Source organism: Dasypus novemcinctus, chromosome 12, assembly GCF_030445035.2.
Source record: "Dasypus novemcinctus isolate mDasNov1 chromosome 12, mDasNov1.1.hap2, whole genome shotgun sequence".
Classification (NCBI taxonomy): Eukaryota; Metazoa; Chordata; class Mammalia; order Cingulata; family Dasypodidae; genus Dasypus; species Dasypus novemcinctus.
The window spans coordinates 66,803,710-66,816,092 of NC_080684.1; the positions used below are offsets into that span (position 1 = coordinate 66,803,710).

The window sequence follows — 12,383 nt, forward strand, 5'->3', positions numbered from 1 at the left end:
CACCTGATACCTTGATTTGGACATTTTTCATAACCTCAGAACTGTAAGCTTTTAAACTAATCACCGTCGTAAAAAGCCAGTCCTGTATGGTATTGCTTTTTAGTAGAATCTTTATTTAGAACCCCCTTTCCCCGCAAAAACAAACAAAAACCAAAAACCAAAAAAACCCAAAACGTTTTCCATCCACACACAGGAGAGTATGGGTAAAGGTACCTGTATATCCATCCCCTGCCCTCACCCCCACGTGATTTTGGCAGCAGTAAGGGGTGTGGGGTAATGGCCCCCAAATAAAAATGGTGTATGTGTGCATATATGGGAAGGAGAGGGGTGCAAAAGCAGTGGAGAATGGGGGGGGGGGGGGGGAGACAGAAGAGGTCAGTACTGGCAACGCTGCAGGAGGGAGGCCATTTTACAACATTTGTAGTTGATCAAACCACCGTGGACACCTTCTTTGCCCATCAGCAGGACTAGCGTTTTGGCAGTCCTGGCGACAGCGAGGTTGAAGCCGGGAGCTCCACCGGTGCGCCTGGTACGAAGATCCATGGTAAAGTCTCCCTCCCGGAACAGCGAGTCCCGGATCACAAAGCACTCCCGGCCGCCAAGGGTCAGCCCATTCACGAGAAGACTGGAGCGGTCTCTTTCAAACAGGACACCAATCTCAGCTGGCGTGATGTTGGCGAAGGTCTTCCCGGGGACGGCGGCCCAGACGGAGGGCGAGTGCTTGTAGCCCACGATGGCCGCGTCCTGGCAGGTGCCGTCCGCCAGGAGGCTGTTGATGAACGCGCTCCACCGGGCCATGGCGCTGCGGCTGCGGCTGCTCTGGGCGGCGCTGCCGGGCGGCGGGCTGGCCTCGGGCTGGTGGGCGGGGAGGCGGAGAGCCCGGGGCGCGCGCTGCAGTCCCGACCCCGCTCCGCTAGCTGTGCTGCAGCCCTCGCTCCGACACATCAACAGCTTCTAGCAGACCAGAAAAATTAGTTACCTTTGAAAGGCCGAATTAGACCAGCTAATCCACGCTCATTCCCATCTAGTCTTTTAAGCAATGACTAATTCTTTAGGAGTCATTTTCATTAACTCTCAAGTTTTACATTTTAGATTTCTCTTGGCTGCTTGGTTTCTTCATGAGTACCTGCAGCCAATATTAAGCTATTGAATACCAGGCCAACTATAAACTCCCACTTTGCCTTTTTCAGTCACAAACCCACTGACACTCCTTACTACCGTAGCACCCAGTACCACAGCCACCACATTACTTTCTTCCCAGCACTTTCACTAACCTTACAATGCTGATCATTCTGACTTTCCGTGAATTGGTAGAACTACCGTCAACATTCTGTCTTAGCCAAGAGTAAAAATAAGTAGTCTTGTCAGATACCTTTCTGAATTTTAGTTTCTTCCTACTTGAGAAAGTTGAGAATGAGGAATCTCAGTGTGTGTGTTCATACACATACACATCCTATTCCAAAGTGTCAAGTACTGTCCTCTAGAAAGGGAAGTGGGATAGTGCACATGTATTACATGTGCTATTTGCTTCTGATTCACAGCCTGATCATTTAGACTAAAATCATTCGTTAGTATACAGAGGCCTCCATTCATTCAATACATATTTATGGTACCCCCCACTATGCATCAAACATTAGATTAGGCCCTAGAAAAAGTGAAAACAGTGTTCACTGCTCTTATGAAAATTGCAACTCAGTGTGGTACAAAGCCATCCGTGTACTTAAGTTACTTGGAGTGTTTGAATGAAACATAAAGGTTAAAAGAGAGGTTAAGAATGGCTTCATTGAGGAAGTGACTTTTGAACTACAGTCTGGATAAGGAGATGTTGGCCAAATGGAGGGAGGAGAATATAGATAGAAGTGAGCAAAGATTAATTTAGAAGGTAGACAATAAGTCCAAGAAACGTGTCAAAGACCAGCATGGCTGAATGCAGGCATAAAGTGTGACAAGAAGCTGAAGGGTAGGTTTGAACAAAATCCTGAGATATTTTGTGAATTATAGTGCTCGCCTTTATTCTCAGGATGACCTCTACAGCTGTTTTAAAGATGGGACTAACAGTCAGGTTTAGTGTCTACTAACATATTACTCCAGGTTTTAGGGCCGGTTTCTTAGACATGTGACCTGCACAGTTACATAGGGCTCTGCTCCCAGGAAGGGTGCTATATTTGGTTTAGTATTTCACTGTCACCATCTAGACTTTAATTTTATCTTTGGGCTTGCATTTTTTAAACAAAATCAGATGAGACAAAGGAATACATGTCAGGAGTGATTGTAGAAGTTTGAAGCTTTGTGGAATCTAGAAAAGGTCATGCTCTTGGTGCTAATCCATTTTCCTGGGTATGAGACCTTTTGATTGGGTTGGATTCAAATGGGGGGTCTTGGATAGTATTACTTAAGCAAGGTGTGACCCAGGGTAAGTCTTGGTCCCCTTGCTTGAATCCTTTATAATTGGAGAACTAAGTACAGACACCCAGAGAAAAAGCCACAGAGATGGAGAGAATTCAGGAGGTTCAGAGAAGAACTGGCAAGAAAAGCCACAGATGGAGCACCCAGAAGCTGAAGAAATGAGACCTAGGAGAGAAGCAGATCCTCCATGTTCCTTGCCATCAGAGAGCCATCCGGGATCTCCTGCAGCCAACTTTTGGTGACAGCATCTCTGGTGTCTTGATTTGGGCATTCTCACAGCCTCAGAATTATTAGGTTAAAAGCATACAAGTTATTATAAAAGCCAATCCATTTCTGATATATCATTGCCAGCAGCTTTTAGCTAACTAGAACAGGTGACTTTATAGTAAAAGGATCTTTATACGGATAGCCCTGTCCTACAAAGACTAGTGACAGATATGAAGAATGTTAGTACTCATCAGTTCTAGAACAGGGTCTTATGGGGAAACATCAGGGACATAGGCTCAAACAAGCAGGAACAAAAGTTACAGTTGGCCAAGGGACTGTTCCATTATAAGGTTACATGGGTGGAATTGTAGTGGTTGGTCAAGCAAGAATAGGAACTAGGGAGTTTGTAGTTGACTTTACCTGGCCGTGAACCCAGGGAGGATTCAGGGAAGAGAACGAGCAGCTGTTTCTTACACAAGTGTTAGGGGTGATACCTGAGGAACCGAAGGACAGGCTCTGAGATACTGAGGCATCCTGAAAGAGGGGAAGAAATTCCCTGTTTTTAGTTCACTACAGTGGAGAAGAAAGCCTCTATTTTTAGTTTACTTAAGTATGTCAAGTGACAGCATATATATGTGTGGATTCAAGTACAGGGCACAGATGGCAGTGGACAGCATGTGCACCAAGCAATTGATTTTGCTACCTGCATGCATACACACTGGGGGTGGTCTAGTGTGCCAACAAGGCCCTGAGGGGGAGATCATTGCCAAGACATGGACCAAGGTGAGCAGTAGGGAGAACAATGGCTCTGGCAGCATCTATAGTAGACTGGCTTGTCAAGCCTTCCACAGAGATCTGCACAAATATCAACTCTCCTACCTAAGTGTCAGGAAAGGAACTGCTTATACCCAGCAGTAAACACTGTTAATAAATTTTTGCAAAATGAAATTGGGCATTGTAATACATTAAGGGAAACATTGCAAAGCAAATACCCACAGGCTAAGTGATAGAAATTAAGATCGCAGCATTTAACAGAAAATAACCCATTTTCATATAAAGCTTTGAATGAACTAATGGATTAAAATTGAATAAAAACTGATATTTAGAATATTATGAGGCCACTGGATTTCTTATATAGCTTCATTTTATACTGTCAGTAAATAGAGGAGGTTTTCTTCTAGAAGTCTTGACCTAATGGATGAATTTGTATAAGAGACAAATTTTTAAAAAGTCACATTATAACATGGATTTTTTGCAAGTTTGTTGTTACTCATGTAACATTCTTACCCTTATTTTATAGTTGATTTTTTTTTAAGGAAAAAGCTATTTTAGAGAAACAGCATTTTTTCTGCTTTTTGAAAAAGAACTTGTATTTTCATTTTGCCTTGGGCTTTGCAAATTAAGGAGCCAATCCTGACTCCAGAAATTATGTAGAAAATTAATTGAATGAATGTCAATATAAGAATATCTAGACAACCTCAATATTGCATCTTTTCTAGAAGGCGAGTCCCTTTAGTTTCCCCTTTCGATCAGCCTTCTAAAAGCAAATGCTTAACAAGTTCTTTTAGAGTCTTTCAAATTCTAGTCTAGATTATACAAGCAATTTTTAAGTTGTTATGGTCATTTCTTAGCATAATTGTTAAAAATAGTTCAAGATTAAAAAAACTATTTCAATATTTCAAGTTTTATTGGTAGCATTGAATTATTTAGTTTTAATACATAGAGACTTGAGTGTTCAGAAATACATCTTTAAATTAATAGCAAAGTAATTTTTGGTAAGGCTGTCAAGCCTACCCAGCTGGGCGAGGACAGTCTATTCAACGATTGGTGTTCATAGAACTGGATAATATCCACACCCAAAAGAACAGAGGTCACCTATCTCACACCTTATACAACAATCAACCCAGAAGACTGAGAAAATGGAGTTGGATTAGGTAGATAAGGCTCAGCTCTCACAAAAGCAATGGAGAAAGCCAATATCTGCCTGATGGAACTGCTTTGTGGGTCAACAGACAAGGACAGCATTTCACAACTCCCAAGAAAGTGAGGGACAGAAAGACAAAGAACCAGAAACAGGCCAAGTTATAAAACCTCCTCCAACCCAAAGATATTAAGCATGGGTAAAATGCCTAGCTATTTGTAGCTGACTGAGAGGGGAACAGACTTCTTCCCTGTCAGCTGTTATAAGGATAAAGCAAAGGGAAAATGGGACTTTTCTTCATTGATTTAGGGCATAAGAGCCCACTTTGAATCTCAGCTCTGGCCAGACCAAAGTAAAGGAAAAGAAATACAATTCCATGGAAGGGTACACCAATGAGTGCCATCTGCTGGCCAGTCTGGAAATTGCATGGACAAACTACAAATGGGTCTCTGTTCTCTAAGTTCTGGGAGAGAATCTGTGCCCCATTGGAGAGTCCCTGGAATTATTTTGGTAACTTAAGCAAGACAGTTTTAAAGACTTAGGATAAGCTGAACCAAATGTCAAAGAACTACTCTGGAAAAATAACTATAGGCAAGAGAAATTGGCCAGAGTAAATCCACCAATATATCAGATGTATAGACATCAGCAAAAAAATAAGCTGTGCTAGGAAACAGGAAGAGATGGCCAAGCTGAAGGAACAAACCAAATATCCTGAAGAGATACAGGATTTAAGACAATCAGTGATAACCGTAGAACTGTCCTAAGTCACTTCAAATAATTGAAAGAAAATATGACTAAGGAGATAAAGGGTATAAGATGACATTGGGTGAGCATAAAGAACAATTTGAAAGACTTTGAAGTTACAGACCTTATGGGAATGAAAGATTCAATGGATGAGAAAAAATATTAATACATTGGAGGCACATAAGAACAGATTTAAATTGAAGACAGACTTAGTGATTCTGAAGACAGAACATCCAAACTGGAAATGACAGGAGAACAAAAAAGGACGAGAATGGAAAAGTGGAACAGAGACTCTGGGAATTGAATGCCAACATGAAATGCAAAAACAAACAAAAAACCCCACAAAAAATTAAAAACCAAAACCAAAACTAGGCATTATCAGTGTCCCCGAAGGAAAAGAGAATGGGAAATGGGAAGAATACTTGAGGAAATCATGACCTAGAACTTCCCTACCCTTGTGAAAGAAATATCAATATCCAAGAATGCACCCCAAACAGAATAAATCCACTTAGACCTACCCTGAGATACCTACTATTCAGAATGATAAAGAGGATTCTGAAAGCAGGAGGGGGGGGGGGGGGGGGAAAGCATCACATACAATGGAACCTTGATAAGATTAAGTGCCAACCTCTCATTAGAAACATGGAGTGAAGAAAGTTGTAGGATTTATTTAAGATACTGAAATAAGAAAAAAATGCCAGCCAAGAATTCAAGATACATCTGGCAAAGTTGTCCTTCAAAAATGAGGGTGAGTTCAAAGTCATCACAGACAAAAACTGGTATTTCTGGAGTATGTTACCAAAAGATCAGAATTAAAAGAGACACTAAATCACTAAATGGAGTGCTGCAGCCTGAAGGAAAAAAATAAAGGGGGGGGGGGGCAAGAGGCTTGAAGAGTGTAGAAATGATTAGAAAGGGTAAATCAAAAGATAGCAGATAATAGAATGATATGACAACAGAGAGCAAAAATCAAAATGGATGAAGTAATGCCTTTACAGAAACAACATTGAAAACATTGGCAGGTTCAAGCCATTAACCAATCAGAAGACTGATAGAATGGATACAAAAATATGAGCCATCTATATGTTGCCTACAAAAGACTCACCTCGGACATAAGCATACAACCAGGTCAGAAGTGAAAGGCTGGAGAAGATATTCCATGCAAATAACCAAAAAAGAGCTAGATAGTATCTAATGATAACAGAATGAAGATAGAAATCAATGGATGGAAAAAGAGAAAATTCATCTAGAAATTAAACAACACTCTTAAATAATTAGTGCGCCAAGGAAGAAATGGAAAGAATTCAGCAGATATCTTGAGATGAAAGACAATACAATATATAAAAACCTATGGACACCTCAAAGGTGGTGCTGGGAGGGAAATTTATAGCCCTCAAGACTTACATTAAGACTTACATTAAGAAGAGCTAAAATTGAAAATCTAACTGCACACCTTGAGGAACAAAAGAACAGCAGACTAATCCCAAAACAAGCTGAAGTAGAGAAATAGTAAAATATCAGAGCAGAAATAAACAAAAAAAAAAACAGAAAAAACAAAACCAAAGTTTGGTTCTTTGAGAAGACCAACCAAGATTGTCAAACCCTTACCTAAACTAACAAAGATAAAAAGATGCAAATAAAGTCAGAAATGAAAGAAGGACATTAGTACTGACCCCACAGAAACACAGTCTTAAGAGGATACTATGAATAACTGTATGCAAAGAAACTAGAAAATGTAGAAGAGATGGACAAATTATGAGAAACACATGAACCACCTACACTGACCCTACAAGAAATAGGCCAATAAACCAATCATAAGAGAATGAAACAGTCATCAAAACCTCCAAAGATGAAAAGCCCAGCACCAGATGGCTTCCCAGATGAATTCTTCCAGTCATTGAAAGGCGACTTAATACTGATATTGCTCAAGTCTTCCATAAAATTGAACAGGAAAGAATGCTACCATTCATTCTATGAGAACATCACCCTAATATCTAAACCAGATATACTATGAAAAAAAATGAAAAAAGTACAGCCCAGTATTTCTAATGAATATAGATGCCCTAATCTTCAAAATGCTTGCAAACAGAATCCAAAAGCCCATTAAATTACACACCACAATAAAGTGGGTTTTATCCCAGCTGTGCAAGGGTGGCATATGAAAATTAGTTATTGTAATTACACTGATAAATTGAATAAAAAAATAAATGATCTACTTGATTGATGCTGAAAAAGCATTTGACAAAATACAGCACTCTTCCTTGATTAAAACACCCCAGAAGGTAGGAAGAGGAGGAAACTTTCTCAGTATGGTAAAGTATGTATATGAAAAACCTACAGCTAGCATTATACTTAATGGTGAAAGACTGAAAGCTTTCCTGCTGAGATCAGGAACAAAACCTGGATGCCCACTGTCACATTATTCAATATTGTGCTGGAAGTTCTAGCTAGAGCAATTAGGCAAGAGAAAAAATTAGAAAGCATCCAAATAGGAAAGGAAGAATTTAAACTTTCACTATTTGCTGATGATATGATCCTATATCTATATCTCCTGTACAATCTACAACAAAGCTACTAGCAGAGTTCAGCAAAGTGTTGAGATACAAAGTTAATATGCAAAAATCAATAGTTTCTATATACTACTGATGTGTACTCTGAGGAGGAAGTCAGACAAAAAATTATAACAGTAACTAAAATAATCAGATATTTAGGACTAAACTTAATCAAGGACAAAAAGGACCTGTATTCAGAAAACTATAAAACATTGCTAAAAGAAACCAGAAAAGACTTAAACGGGAGGATATTCTGTGTTCATGGATTTAAAAACTAAATACCATTCAGATGTCCAATCTTTCCAAACTGATTTACAGAATCAGCACAATTCCAATAAAAATCCCAACAGCCTTTTTTTTCAGAAATCAAAAAGCCAGTAAAATCAAGTTTATTTGAAAGGGTAAGGGGCTCTGAATAGCCAAAAACATCTTAAGAATGAAGTTGGAGGACTCACTTCCTGACTTTAAAGCATATTACTTAGTTACAGTGATAAAAACAGCACAGTATGGGCATAAGGACAGATTGGCCAATGGAACCAAATAAAAATCTCAGACATAGACCCTCACATCTATGATCAACTGATTTTTGACAAGGCTGTGAAGCCCACCCAGCTGTGGCAGAACAGTCTAGTCAACAAACAGTGCTGGGAGAACTAGATGTCCATACCCAAAAGAAGGGAGAACCCTATTTCACACATTATACAAAAGTTAACTCAAGATGGATCAAGCCTAAATATAAAAACCACCACCATAAGATTTCAAAATGTAGGAAAACATCTTTAAGATCTTGTGGTAGGCAGTAGTTTCTTAAATCTTATACCCAAAGCATGAGCAAAAAAAAAAAAAAAAAAAAAAAAAAAAGATAAATGGGACTTCCTCAAAAGTAAATACTTTTGCACTTCAAAGGCCTTTGTCAAAAGGGTGAAAAGGCAGCCAACTCAATGGGAGAAAAATATTTGGCAATCACATATTTGATTAGGGTTTAATATCCATGATATATAAGAAAATCATACACCTTAATAAAATCTGTCCAATTAAAAAAAGTGGGCAAAAGACTTGAAAAGGCAACTGTCTAAAGAAATACAAATGCTAAAGTAAGACATGAAAAAAGTGTTCATCACTAGCAACTAGGGAAATGCAAATTACTACAGTGAGATATCATTTCACACTATTAGACTGGCCACTATTAAAGAGTCAGAAAAATGTAAATGTTTAAGAGGATGCAGAGAGATAGGAACACTTATTCACTGCTGGTAGGAATGGCAGTTCCTAAGGAAGTTGAATATAGACTTGCCATTGGACCCAGCAATGCCATTGCTAGGGATATACCCAGAAGAACTGAGAGCAGTGACACAAATATACATCTGCATACCAATGTTCTTAGCAGCATTATTCACAATAGCTAAAAGTTGGAAACCACCCAGATGTCCATCAACTAGTGAATGGATAAACGAGTTGGGGCATACACATATGATAGAATATCATGCATCAGTAAAAAAAAAAAAATGAAGTTGTGAAGCATATGACAGTGTAGATGAAGGTGGAGACCATTAGGTTGAGTGAAACAAGCCAGACACGAAAGGACAAATAAGTATGGTTGACGTATTATGAAATATATTATGTGAAATATAAATTATGTGAAATATTAATATGACTTAAATTGCATATATAAGACCATTTTTCTTTGAAGCTGAACAAATGTACATTACTACAAAATGTTAATATGAGAAAGAAATATACTAAGGAGACTGGATATAGTACTATATATTATATGATTCCATTTATATAAATAATTTATAAAGATGAAATTAAATTAATGGTTATATAGGGCTAAAGAAGGAATGCTAAGGGGTGTGGAGTTTTGGAGTAATGAAATTGTTCTAAAATTTGAGATGATGAATATACAACATTATAATTGTACTAAAGGCCATTGATTATACACTGTAAATAGATCATATGGTATGTGAATATATCTCAATAAAACTGCTTAAATAATTGTGCAAGAACAGCCAGAAATAGCAGCTATGTACAGCAGGGGAAACAGACTGAGGTAATTTTGTTTTATTATTGAAATAAATGCTTTAATAATGATTGAAGTGATGAACACACCAATGTGATTATACCAATACCATTAATTGTACACTTTGGATAAATTGTATGCTTTATTAATATGTATCAATAAAAGTTGATTTGTTTAAAAGAAAAATAACCCCAAATGGATCAAGGACCTAAAACTCCTACAACCATAAAACTCCTAGAAGAAGATGTAGGGAAACATCATCAAAATCTTATGATAGGCAGTAGTTTCTTAAACCTTTTGCCCAAAGCACATGCAATGGAAAAAAAAAAAAAATAGATAAATGGGACCTCCTCAAACACTTTGTGCTTCAAAGGGCTTTTTCAAAATGGTGAAAAGGCAGCCTACTCAATGGGAGAAAATATTTGGAAACCACATTTCCAACAAGTGTTTGATATCTATGTTTATAAAGATACTATACAACCCAAAAATAAAAAGGTAAGTGACCCAATTAAAATGGGCCAAAGACTTGAATAGACATTTCAACAAAGAGGAAATACAAATGGCCAAAAAGCATGTGAAGAGCTACTCAACATCAGCTATTAGGGAAATGCAGGTCCAAACTATACTGAGGTAAGCGAATGTGATTCAAGCGGTTGAGCTCCCACCCATCATATGGAAGGTACCTGGTTCGGTTCTGGTGCCTCCTAAAGAGGACAGTGAGCTAGCATGACAGGCAGGTACAACAAAATGGCAACAAGATGACAACAAGATAACACAAGACACACAAGATGAAGAGCACAATGAGAGACAAAGCAGAGAGCAGAGGTTCCTGGTGCCTCCTACAGAAGAGAAAGGCAATGAGCTGATGTGACAGGCAGGCTTAGCAAGCTGATGCAACAAGAGACAAGAAAAAACAATGAGAGATACAACAAAGCAGAGAATGGAGTTTGCTCAATCAATTAGGCTACGCCCTCCCCCCACATCAGAGGTCCTGGGTTCAGTTCCTAGTGCCTCCTAAAGAAACGAGGACAACAGACACAGCGAGTACAAAAGACAATGGACTGAGGAGAAATAATAAATACTTCTTATTTCTTTCCTCTTCCCCCCCTCCACCCCAGTTGTCTGTTCTGTGTCCATATGCTGTGTGTTCTTTTTTGTCCACTTCTGTTATCAGCAACATGGGAATCTGTGTTTCTTTTTGTTGCATCGTTTTGCTGTGTCAGCTCTCTGTGTGTGCAGCACCATTCCTGGGCAGGCTGTACTTTCTTTCGCCCTGGGCGGCTCTCCTTACGGGGCACACCCCTTGCCTATGGGGCTCCCCTATGCGGGGGACACCCCTGCGTGGCAGGGCACTCCTTGCGCGCATCAGCACTGCGCATGGGCCAGCTGCACACGGGTCAAGGAGGCCTGGGGTTTGAACTGTGGACCTCCCGTGTGGTAGATGGACACCCTAACCACTGGGCCAAGTCCGCTTTCCAAAAATAAATCTTTAAGGATCTACACTGAGATCATTTCATGCTGTATAAATGGCTATTATTACAAAACAGAAAACTAAGTGCTGGAGAGGATGTGGAGAAATACTAATAGAACACTCCTTCAGTGTTGGCAGGGCTATAGAATGGCATAGACTCTACAGAAGACAACCTGTCTGTACCTCAATAAACTATAGAACTGCCATATGATGCAACAACCTCTTTACTAGGAATATATTAAGAACCGAAAGGACATGAACAGATATTTGCACATCAATGTTCATAACATTATTCACAATTGCTAAAATATGGACATAATCCAAATGTCCAAACGATAAGTAAATAAAATGTGATATATACATATAGAATATAATTTAGGTGTAAGAAATGAAATCAGGGTGCATATGACAACAGGGATGAAACTTGAGGACATTATATTGAGTGAAATAAGGACAAATATTGTATGGTCTCACGAATATGAACTAAAACTAGTGAACTCCTGGGATAAACTATAGGATTTAGGGTACTAGGAAATAGAATGCAGGCTAAGGGAGCTGAAGCTTAATGTAGGTAGAATTTTTAATAAGGTTTACTGTAAATGTGTGGGAGTTGATGGTAATACATTATAAGGAGTATAATACTGTTGATTTATAGGGGTAACTGTGGCCGAAAGGGGTAATCTTTGGATATAAGACTAACAGTGATCTCAGTGGTAGATGAAGATTGTGGTTAATTAGTATAAATACAAGAATGCTCTTTGGCAATATGCTAAGAATATGGTGATACACGGAAAAATTATAGCTAGTGCAACTTAAGGATGACTAATATTTTGTAGCAATGGCAAGAAGATATTTCAATACCAAGGGACAAGAGGGAGATTTTAGGAGGTGTGGGATTTTTCTTTTTGGAGTAATGAAAACTTTCTAAAATTGAGGTGATGACAGCCCAACTGGATGAGAGTCACTGACTGTACACTTTGAATTGATTTTACAGAGCATGGGACTGTATAACACAATGAATCCTGTGGTAGAAGATGAACTGTGATTAAAAGAAAAATGAGA

At 38.9% G+C, this 12,383-nt stretch overlaps 1 pseudogene; it reads right to left on the reverse strand.

Annotated features, from left to right (window-relative positions):
- Positions 1–375: 375 nt before the first annotated feature.
- On the reverse strand, positions 376–798 carry LOC101437735 (profilin-1 pseudogene; annotated as a pseudogene).
- Between the last annotated feature and the right edge of the window lie 11,585 nt (positions 799–12,383).